The following is a 12740-nucleotide window of genomic DNA, read 5'->3' on the forward strand; positions in this document are numbered from 1 at the left end:
ACTCATTGCAGTTATAGCATCTAATGGTGCTTCGATCAACCATCCCTGTTTTGTACCCACCACTGCTGGTGTTAGAGGATGAAGATCCACCTTTCTGGAATTTGTTGTAGTTGGACTTGTACTTAAGCTTGGGATTCCTCCTGAATCTGACATGGGAGAATCTCTTGACAATTTCGGCCATTGATTCATCTTCCAATTGCTCCAGCTCTTCCAAGGAATAAAAATCATCACTTGATTGATTTGTAGTAGGAGGATCATATTCTGCTACTAACTCATTTTCCTCACCCTTGGAAAACTGTACCATTCTTTCTAACTGTTGAGATTGTTGTTGTTGTTGACCTTCAGCTACAAGTGCAGTAGATGTGCTGACCATTCTATCCTTCCCGTAGACTTCCTTCTGTTGAATCTGCTCCAACTCATAGGTTTTTAACACTCCATAGAGCCTGTCCAAAGAAATCTCACTCAGATCTCTAGCTTCTCTAATGGCAGTGATTCTGTGTTCAAGATGAGTTGGTAGTGTTAAAAGAAACTTTTTGTTGACCTCCCTGACTGAATAATACTTTCCATTGATGTTCAGGTTGTTGATCAACGCATTGTATCTCTCAAACACTTCAGTAATTCCTTCTCCTGGATTTGATTTGAAATGTTCATATTCAGAGGTTAGGATCTCCAACTTGTTTTCCCTAACTTCCTCTGTGCCTTCATTAATTACCTCAATAGTTTCCCACATGTGTTTAGCATTTTTACAGTTCATCACATGTCTGTTCATCAGGGGATCAAGGGAATCAATTAATATTAATTGAAGGCTGGCATCCAAGGAGAATTCTTCCTTCTCAGCAGGAGTAAAATCTTCAGGCTCTTTTGGATAGGTTCTAGCTTCAGTAGTCACCACACCATCTATTATTACCTCCGGTTCAATAACCATCGGAGTTTTTATACCCTTCTTTAACAAGTTTGAATATTTGGGATTTGCAACTTGTAAAAATAATAGCATCTTCTTCTTCCACATGATATAATTCTCTTTATCAAATTGTGGAATTTTAACGGTTCCAACTTTATGTGAAGTCATTATGAATTTTTGAATGAATAAAAATTCAAAGAGTTGAAAAATCACAAAAGTCTAGGATCTTGATTTGTTCGTTAATCAGAAGGCTCTGATACCAATTGTTAGGTCCCAATGTGTTTGTAGAAGGGGGGTTGAATACAAACAGCACCGAATAATCGAATTAAATGCGGAATAAAAAATGTGAAACAAAATTCAAGTTAAATAAAAATATTATTAAACTTGAAAGGTGTTACAACAAATGTATCGATTACAAGGAATTAATCTCAAATCAATTATCACAAATCTAGAATAAATTCGACATGAACTTTTTCTATTTTTGTAATAAAAAGATTCAAATGCTAAATGCAATTTGAGATTAAGTTCTAGGGATTTTGATCCGCTAGATTGTTACACAAGAACAAGATAAATAATTCTAGTGGTTGAATTTAACATTAACAAACTAGAAATTGATCTTGAAGTTTGCAGATGAGATGAAATATTTTTCTGCTTCTTTTTCTTTTCTGCTTGTTCTTGACTTCTGTATTCTTGATATTTAGTTGCTGCTACTCTGCTCCTTTTTAAATCAACAAAACAATAGAATTGAATTGGCATGACAATCCTATAGTTGGCAAGACTTTCGGTAGGACAATTGATTGAACTAGCAAGACAATCTGAATGAACTAGCATGACAATCAGAATGAACTAGCAAGACAATCTGAATGAACTAGCATGACAATCAGAATGAACTAGCAAGACAATCATCCTCCTAGAGTAACTTTCGGTGAGACAATTGACAATGGCCTAGCATGACAATCGGTATGACAATCCTGATTGTCATGCTAGTTCATTTTCAATTGTCTTGCTGATTTAATGCTTGAATTTAATCCAATTAAACTTCTGAAAATTCCTAAAATTCCTAGAATTAATTCAGAATTAATTAATCAATTAATTCAATTAATAAATAAATTATTCTTCGCAGATATAATTTATTTTCTTAATTAAATTAGATGACTTAATTAATTAATAGAGAATTAATTCTAGTCTTGAGCAGCAACCATTCTTCTTCAAATCTTCTGAAAATCACTGAAAATTATGAATCAATTCCACCACTTCAACGTTGACACTCGATGTACTGTCTGGTTCATGAGTGACTAACTTCCGTGACGTTTCTTCATGTCTTGACTTTGACACTTTGATTTTCTTCAGATTAAATCCTTGTAATTTATTGATACCCTGACGAGATCTCTGTCACTCGATTAAATCCACGATCTTGATTTATATCACTGAGGCATGATCAACTTCTTGAACTTCTTCCAGTGAATTAACTCCTCAAGTCTATAGATGAACCTTGTTTCTGAATCCTTTGACAGATATTACTTTGCGAGATCTCTCTGACGGTCGATCCACTATTTACTTATTACATTCTTATTTGAGTTGAGTTGAATCCTCGAATATACAAATAGGCTATGACATATGACTTACAGGGACTTAACATAATTGATGCCTATTCAACTTCTATCTTAATTGTGGATGTTTGGTAGAATGGTATTAGTACAATGAAAGTTGGCTTTTATCAGTTTCGTGTTATTCGATTAATATCATCACTGTTACATGCTAAGGGTAATAACAATAGCTATTGAAGGAAGTAGTAATGAAGTTGTGATCTCATGAGTGTTTTAATATTGTTAATTCAAGTGTTAATTAAGTGGTTAATTATAGTAGTTAATTGTAGTTAATAATTAGTTAATCAACTCTAAATGTTACTGTCTTAAGATTGAGAAGTAATCATACATTGGTGAGTGAGTTTAATTGGACATAATATGTCTGAGTCTCTGTGGGAACGAACTAGAAAGTATTCTATATTACTTGCGAACGCGTATACTTGCGTGTGTTATTAGTGCGTGTTTTCACCCTAACAAGTTTTTGGCGCCGCTGCCGGGGACTCGGCGTATTTGTTTAGTTTATGTACTTACCATCAATGGTCATTAGGACTCAGTGATTAAGACGTGTGTACTTATTATTTCCGGTTGTGTTTCAGGTACTTTAGTGAGCGTTTATGCAAACTCATTCTCGTACTCGCAAGAGGACTTTAGATACAACTGAGGAGACAGACGAAGTTCTTGATATTCCGGAGAAGATAGATTTTGATGAGTCGGATTCAGGAAGTGAGCAGAAAGAACCATTAATCATGGGTGATCGTATTGTTCCGGCAGATCCAGCTCTTATGGACTTTTATCGGCCTAAAATTGATGACATTCAGTCTAGCATCATGCACCCGGCTATTGAGGCCAATAACTTTGAAATCAAGCCGGGCACTATTTAGATGGTGCAGAATTCTGTTTCTTTCGGTGGTGCTACGACTGAAGACCCCAACATGCACATAAGGAATTTTGTCGAGATTTGTAGTACTTTCAAATACAATGGTGTGACTGATGAGGCTATCAAGCTGAGGCTTTTCCCATTCTTTCTGAGGGATAAAGCTAAGGACTGGTTACATTCTGAACCAGTTGGGTCCATCACTACTTGGCAAGATCTTGCACAAAAGTTCCTGGTGAAGTTTTACCCAATGGTGAAGACTGCGGCTATGAGGATTGATCTTACTCAGTTTGCGCAGCTACCTACAAAATCTATGTGCGAAGCTTGGGAGCGCTACAAGGAGATGTTGAGAAAGTGTCCACATCATGGAATGCCTGATTGGATGGTGATCACTGGTTTCTATAATGGTTTGGGGGCCCAATCTCGGCCCATGCTCGATGCAGAAGCTGGAGGCGCCTTGTGGGCCAAAAGCTATACTGAGGCTTATAATCTTATTGAGGCTATGGCTGCAAATGAGCATCAAAACCCAACTCAAAGGATGATGCCTGGGAAGGTAGTAGGTATTCTGGAAGTTGATGCAGCCATAGCTATTGCAGCGCAGCTCCAAGCGCTATCTATGGAGGTCGATTCTCTAGCCACCTATGGGGTCAATCAGATAGTTATGGTCTGTGAGCTTTATGCAGGTTCTCATGCTACGGATCAGTGTTCTCTTGTTAACGAATCTGTTCAGTACGTGAACAATATCCACGACAACAGCAGCCTGTGCCAGCTACTTATCATCCTAACAACAGAAATCATCCAAATTTCAGCTGGAGTAATAATCAAAATGTTATTCAGCAACCAAATCAGCAAGGCGTGAGTAAACAGTTCAATCCACCTGGATTCCAGCAACCGCAACATTATGCTCAAAGGCAATCATATCCTCAACAGGGAGGTGCAGCTACACCCACTAGTGCTGATTTTGAGGAACTTAAGTTGTTGTTCAAGAGTCAGGCGGTTTCTATCAAGACCTTGGAAAATCAAATCGGTCAAATAGCCAATGCAGTACTCAATCGTCAATTCTGGCACACTTCCCAGTGACACTGAAGTGTCAGGCAGGAAGGAAGCTAAAGAGCAAGTCAAGGCTATTACCTTAAGGTCTGGGAAAGTTGTTGATGCTGAGAAAGCAAAAGAAGGAGAAGCTGAAGTTGGTGATGAAGACACTAAGGAAAAGGAGAAAGCGGCGGAATCAAGGAAGACTACTATTGAACACACTCTGCCTGAGGGTAATACAGGGGAGAAACAGCTCTATCCTCCACCACCTTTCCCTAAGAGATTGCAACAACAAAAGCTGGATAAGCAGTTCAGTAAGTTTCTGGAGGTGTTCAAGAAACTTCACATCAATATACCTTTCGCTGAGGCTTTGGAGCAAATGCCTAGTTATGTGAGATTCATGAAGAGTATTCTTTCAAGGAAGGTAAAACTGGATGACCTTGAGACCATTGCTCTAACGGAAGAATGTAGTGTTATGCTGCAGCAAAAGTTACCTCCAAAGCTTAAAGATCCAGGTAGCTTCACCATTCCTTGCACTATTGGCAAGTTTTCTTTCGACAAGTGCCTTTGTGATTTGGGAGCAAGCATCAATCTGATACCGTTGTCGATCTTCAAAAAGTTAAACTTGCCTAATCCAAAGCCCACCTACATGTCTCTATAATTGGCTGATCGTTCTATTACTTACCCAAGAGGCATAGTGGAGGATGTGCTAGTAAAGGTGGATAAGCTCTGCTTTCCTGCAGACTTTGTTATTTTGGATTTCGAGGAAGATAAGAAGATTCCCATAATCTTGGGAAGACCTTTCTTGGCTACTAGCCGTACCTTGATAGATGTGCAGAAAAGTGAACTTACAATGCGGGTGCAGGATCAGGATGTGACATTCAATGTATTCAAAGCAATGAAATTCCCTACAGAAGACGAGGAGTGCTTAAAAGTGGATTTGATTGATTCTGCGGTTATGTCATAACTTGATCATATGCTAATGTCTATTGTATTAGAGAAGGCCCTAGTGGGGGATTTTGACAGTGATGATGAGGATGGCAATGAGCAACTATAATATCTTAATGCTTCTCCCTGGAGGCGAAAGCTAGACATACCGTTTGAATCTCTTGGTGCTTCTGACCTTAAAAATACTGAAGGAAAGCTTAAACCATCTATTGAGGAAGCACATACCTTGGAGCTTAAGCCATTGCCTGAACACTTGAGGTATGCTTTTTTAGGTGATGCATCTACTCTACCGGTTATTATTGCATCTGACCTTTTAGGTAGTGAGGAGGACAAGCTCTTAAGGATTTTGAGAGAATTCAAATCGGCTATCAGGATGGACTATAGCAGACATTAAAGGGATCAGCCCTTCATATTAAATGCATAAGATTCTGCTAGAGGAGGGTAGTAAGCCGACTGTTGAGCAACAGCGCAGACTTAATCCTATCATGAAAGAAGTGGTGAAGAAAGAAATTCTGAAGTGGGTAGATGCAGGAATCATTTATCCTATTTCTGACAGTTCTTGGGTGAGCCCCATGCAATGCGTACCTAAGAAATGAGGTATTACTGTGGTAGCAAATGAGAAGAATGAGCTCATCCCCACTCGAACAGTCACAGGATGGAGAGTATGCATGGATTACAAAAAGTTGAACAAGGCCATAAGGAAAGATCACTTCTCGCTTCCGTTTATTGATCAGAAGCTTGACAGGTTGGCCGATCATGAGTATTATTGTCTTCTGGATGGCTATTCAAGGTATAATCAGATTTGTATTACACCAGAGGATCAATAAAAGACTACCTTCACTTGTCCATTTGGCACGTTTGCTTTTTACAGAGTTTCATTTGGATTATGTGGCGCACCAGCCACTTTTTAGAGATGTATGATGGCTATATTCTCTGACATGATTGGAAATAATGTCAAGGTGTTCATGGACGACTTCTCCGTCTTTGGACATTCGTATAATAAATGTTTGAATAATCTTCGTGCAGTACTCAAAAGGTGCGTGGAAACTAATTTGGTGCTTAATTGGGAAAAATGTCATTTTATGGTGCGTGAAGGCATTATTCTTGGGCATAAGGTCTCTAGCAAGGGTCTTGAGGTGGACAAAGCCAAGGTGGGAGTCATTGAAAATATTTCACCACCTATTTCTGTAAAAGGAATCCGTAGTTTTCTTGGTCATGCGGGTTTTTATCGGCGTTTCATCAAGGACTTTTCGAAGATATCTAAGCCACTGTGCAACTTGCTTGAGAAGGATGTGCCTTTCAAATTTGATGATGACTGCTTAACGGCATTCGAGACTCTTAAGAAGAGTTTGATAACTGAACCAGTTTTTACAGCACCTGATTGGACAGAGCCTTTTGAGATGACGTGTGATGCGAGTGATTATGCGGTGGGCGCAGTTCTTGGACAGCGCAAGAATAATCTTTTTCATGTGGTCTACTATGCTATCAAGACCTTAAATGGGGCCCAAATGAACTACACCACTACTGAAAAGGAGCTCTTGGCGATAGTGTTTGGTTTCGAAAAATTTCGATCTTATTTGCTTGGGACAAAGGTGACAGTGTTCACTGATCATGCAGTCATTCGCTATTTGGTTTCCAAGAAGGATTCGAAGCCGAGACTCATTTGTTGGGTGCTCTTGCTACAAGAATTTAAGTTAGAGATCAAGGATCGAAAAGGTACTGAAAATTAAGTTGCTGACCATCTCTCTAGATTAGAGAATCCCGAGTCTACTTCACATGATAAGACAATGATCAACGAATCTTTTTCGGATGAGCAGTTGTTCGCAGTTCAGGACGAAGAGCCATGGTTCGCAGATATTGTGAATTATCTTGTCAGCAATATAATGCCTCCTAATAAGTATCTGAATCCAATGTCTACGCTAAACAGAAAATCCTGTAAAACTCCGCAAAAGAAGGCGGTCCCTCATGCGTCAAATCATCCAATTCCCAGGTAGCACTCATCAAAGCAGACTGTAACCTTTGCCTCATCATATAATCTGGATGTAAGGCGGCTAACGGTCCTCGGTCTCTCTGATCAAATAAATGCATAATCTCCCTACACTGAGCTCTCTAATACTCAACGTCCTCTCTCATAACCATGTACTCATGGTACAGTACCATATGTGGTTGTGCAACAGGTCACACTGACTTCTGTGACGGAACCCTCGGCATCCCTGCACCCTGCTGTGGTAACCCCAACTGTAAATCCACATCATGCTCACCCATCCTCTCAACTAATATCATCTGAAATATGTCTGGCTTTGGGGCATGTACTGGTATAGGAGGTAACACTGGTGGTGGTGAAAGCTCTGGCTCAATCCCCGGTATAAACTGATGCTCTACCGGAAGAGGAAGTGGGATCATCGGCTCAAAGAACTCTAATGGATCAAACATCTCTATAGGGTCATGGACTATCCCCTGTACTGGAGGTACTGGCTCCTGTGGCAATGGTGGTGGAGGTAGAAGAGGAGGAAGCATGAACTCAGATATTGGTGGCACAACTGGTGCGACTGGCCTGGTGACTGTCCTCTCAGAAGAAGCCGAATAACCTGACGATGCCATCGGACAATATACCAAAGAAAGAAGAAAGATCACTAAATCATTCCTAGAACTAATACCTTCATATCCTAATCTTATCTAAATCCTAACACTACTCTTCCTATTTGACTATTCATATCCTATGTGATCTCCCTATCTTATCTTAACCCTAATGTTCTTATTTTCAGGGACCAAACCTACAGCTCTGATGCCAAACCTGTAACGCCCTCCAGACCTGGGGTATAAGTCTGGGGGTTACTAGCTAATCACCAAACCTGTATAATCTGATTAACAAATAATAAAAAATGAATCTAAACCTCTTTAACACTAACCAGGATCTTTTTAGGTTGAAGTATAAAAATAAGAACCAGTAACTACTGTATTACAAACCAGATTCAAAATCGTACAAACTCTCTTTATTACAAACCATTGTCTAACCAGTTTTAAACTAATTTCATCTTTTATTCAACCACACACACTAACTATCTACACTCCACCTGTTCGGGCAACTCAAAGCTTTTTTCCTAGATTGGGATCAATACCTTGGGTATGAGAGGATCCCGAGGCTTGACCCGCTTCTTTACCACTCGAGTCCTGATGGGTTTATATTCCTTCTTAACTGAAAACAATACGGTGAATAACAACAAAAAGGGGTGAGCCAAAAATTGCTCAACAAGTCCACAAAATATAAACAGTGTTTAAGAAGTTTAAGCGAATCGCTTGTTAGTGTTTGTGCCCTAGAGACAACACTATTATGTTTATATTATGAAACATTTGGATTATTAATTCTGATTATATGGATTATTCTTTAGTAATTTATTATATCTTTATTTTTTGTGATAAGATGTTAGATTAATAAATGTCCTTGGAATATGATATGTAATTTTATATCTCTAAGTACATGACAAAGAAATGGGATTATGAGAATAGTATCGATATTCCTAAAGATCCCTAGTCGAGTATTATTATTAAGGGAGAATAATAATGCATTAAGACTAGTGTGAATGTTGACTGATGATCACATCTCATTGATCATAGGTATAGTGATACTAAAGTCAAAACACAGGCACATGTATTATATACATGGTGTTGGAAGACCCAATGTGTGATTCTACATGTTTGTTGTGTCATAAGTAATTCTCACAGTGATAATGATGTATTGGTCCTTAGACTTGAAATCATTATATTTCTATATAAGAATTAATATACTTTGGTTGCATTAAAAGTTACCTTTGACCGGGTGATGATAAAAGTGTATATTGGGTATATTATGAATCATATGAGAAATATGAATGATCTAGAAAGGATTTAACCCTCCTATTTTAGGAGTGATATTATTGGTCTCTTGTTTGAGTTAGACTATGAAATGCATGGCCATGCTCAAATGTTGATTTGATGTTATAGTCTACTCATCGATCAAGGAAACCTGGATTAAATTATGAAGAGGATGACACATAACATGCTTCGAATTTAATCTATAATATATGGTTAAAAGGATTATAGTACATTGTACATTGTATATTATACACAAAAGGTTTAATCGATCACCGATTTAATTATTATTACTTGGGTAACAATGATGTATTACTAGATGTCGCTCATTGTTTATGATTTTAAATTCGATTTAAAATTGTTGCCAACGTAATAATAACCTAAAGGGTCGCACAAAGAATGATTGGAGGATTATTTAATTTAAATTCGGATTTAAATTAAATGTAAGTAATTCAAATTATTTCTAATTAATTAAGTGTGACTTAATTAATTAAGTAAATAGGAAATTCGAATTTAATATTAAATCCGAAATTAAGTTATTGGATGATTAAGTGAGACTTAATAATACAATAATTAGAATTTCGAATTTAATAATAATAATAACTCTAAAATTAAGTTTAGGGTTGGAGGCCCAATAGCTCTTGCCTATATAATATCTTTTTCTAATAGAATCAGAGTTACATGTTTTATTTGATAAAACATAAACCCTAGCAGCTTGAAGAGATATAGAGAGAGCAAGAAGGCGGCCTCAAGAACGTGCTAGTACACACCCATCCCCCGGGCGATCATTCATGTGGATACCTTCAAGGCGTAGATCGTTCCAGCGACGGACTACGTGGTGATCATTCAAGACCTCCATCTTTCCATTAACATAAAACTTCTTAAGGTAAACATACTGAACTACGAATTAAATATTATTTTTCGCATGGATAGAATTAAATTTATGTTTTCGTTGCGTTTATGTGCTATAAAACCCTTCAATGGCATCAGAGTTACTTGTGAAAAGTTTTTAATTCGTTTATGTGTTTAACCATTTTCGATATATGAGTATGTACGTGATTCGCCATGATTTGATGTTGATATAATATGCTTGTATATGTATGGTTTTGAATGTATGATATTCATGTGAGTTGTATAATCATAAGATGATTATGTAATCTGTATATATACTAATATATACATGATTTATGTTTGTTCTAATAATGAGAATCATATTAGATACGGATTCTGAATTGGCTGCTACAGATTTGCTGAAATCTGTGTCTAGGTGTCCGATTTACGCAAACGAATGCCCTATTCCATAGGTAAACGAGCGTCTGAACAAAACTGATAGTTAAAGCTATCAACGACTCGTCTGTAAGGCGTTTGACGTTGTTTACTGCCCGTAAACAGTGATTCTTGTTTTTCTGATTTGATTCTTATTTTTGTCATTTTTTTTATGATTAGAACATGGATAATATGATATGTTAAGATCGTATTATGTGTTTTAACATGCTTTTATGTGTTGTATGAGCATGGTGGATGGTTATGGCCTTTCGACCTTAGTGTAATGGTTGTGGTTTTGGTTTTAAATACGACTTGCATGTCGTCAATCTTTGTAATCATAAATCTCGAATGTAACTCGAGTTATTCTTGTAAGTTCATTAGATTAGTTTTACTTTCAATCATGTAATATAATTGAAGACTCAAGAAGGCTATCCAATGTAGGTGATTCAAAGAAGAAGACGAGACATACAAGGAGTCTAAACAAAGAAGAAGACGAGGCATGCAAGAAGTCTAAACAAAGAAGAAGACTTATGTAATAAGTAGTTGTATTTATTTCCATCTCCACATTAGATTGACCTTGATCTTTATCATGAGCTTGATAAAGAACACATAGGATGGGGCCATAACCAAACACATTTACTTTATTGCACTTTACATATTAATGTATGAATGTATGTATAGAATAGTTAATGATGCATGCTTTAATTAGATTAATCATGCATGAATGTATGTATTAGATACGTCACCCATGCCATGCCTAAAAAAGATAAAATATGTAACGAATCAAGTTTTTAAAATTTACAAACGATTATGAGATTCTCGTGTTTATGAAACACAGAATGAAATAAGAATCTTCTTTATTTCCGACATAGGGCGATTTTGTCAACAACGGGTTCATAGAACTTGTAAGGCTGTGGGTTTTAAGCGAGACCGATGTGACTCCTCCACTACCTGGAAATCAAACCATTGACGAGTATTGATTTGAAGTATTTTATTCAAGGAAAAATTGGGAATATCTTTATAATGGGATCATGATCGTTATAATACTAACAAAACCCTAATGTTTATATTAAGTTATTTAGATGCCTTCCAATATGTCCAACGCGTTAACCCCTAGATCGATAAGGAGTGGGTTCGCCAGAGCGAAGTACTCCCATCTATCGTGGGATGGCGTGTTGAAGTATATGATACTTTTAGACCTTTGGGTTTTAACTTAACTAAGTTACCACAATAGGATTGTGAACTTAGAGGCATAGAGTTTGGTGAGATGTATTGGATAAATAAGAATAAATGTTGTTCCACTAAACTATCCAAGAGTTATATAGTTGATATAATTGACAAATGTTGTCTACCTTATTGAATCATATTTTAGGAGTAAAGCCAAAGCTGAACTAAAACGTTATGAAAATTTGGATCTTGGCTCACTAGAAAGTATATAGAAGATACTCTTTCCGAATTAATAGTTAGGGCTATTAATTTGATAAAATAGTGGGAGATATATATTTTGAATATATATGAATAATCACTTGAACATAATTTAATAATCATCTGTAAACTAATTTATTTTATACATTTTAAACATTGTAGTTATCAAATGGCAATCAATTCAAACAACTTCTCTGTGTGATCAGTCCTTGAGAAGGACAAGCTGACAGGAACAAACTTCCTTGACTGGCAGAGGAACTTTAGGATTGTCCTCAAACAAGAGCGCAAGCTCTATGTCATAGATATCCCTCGCCCTGCACCTCTCACTGAAGGAGCATCCCGTGCTCAACATAATGTTTATCAGAAACTTATCGATGATGACACGGATGTTCAATGTCTCAAGTTAGCGACCATGTGCTGAACTTCAGAAACAACATGAAAATATGGATTCTTATGATATGATTGAGCACCTTAAACGTATGTTTGAAGGACATGATCGTCAGGAGAGTTTTGATACTTTTAAATCATTGCATGCATGTAAGCAGGGAGAACGTGATCCGGTTGGACCGCATGTTCTAAGGATGATTGGGTATATTGAGTACCTTGCCAAGTTGGGTGCCCCGATTGCTGTGGAGCACCAGATTGATCTAATTTTGCAATCTTTAAACAGCAGTTATTCTCAATTTGTGATGAATTACAATATGAATGAGATAGATAAGAACCCCACCGAACTGTTGGCTATGTTGAAAACTGCTGAGACCAACGTTGAGAAGACATCCCCTGCTCCCATGTTGATGGTGAATAAGGGGAAGGACAAAGGAAAGGGTAAATGGAAAGGCAAGAGGAAGATGGGATCTAA

General features: G+C 37.3%; 1 non-coding gene across 1 annotated transcript; it reads right to left on the minus strand.

Annotated features, from left to right (window-relative positions):
* Nucleotides 1-3626: 3626 nt before the first annotated feature.
* LOC141715919 (small nucleolar RNA R71) lies at nucleotides 3627-3733 on the minus strand. The gene has a single exon (XR_012572661.1). It is a non-coding gene; the product is annotated as a small nucleolar RNA R71 (small nucleolar RNA).
* Between the last annotated feature and the right edge of the window lie 9007 nt (nucleotides 3734-12740).

This window comes from Apium graveolens, chromosome 3 (genome assembly GCF_009905375.1).
Source record: "Apium graveolens cultivar Ventura chromosome 3, ASM990537v1, whole genome shotgun sequence".
In the NCBI taxonomy this organism is placed as follows: Eukaryota; Viridiplantae; Streptophyta; class Magnoliopsida; order Apiales; family Apiaceae; genus Apium; species Apium graveolens.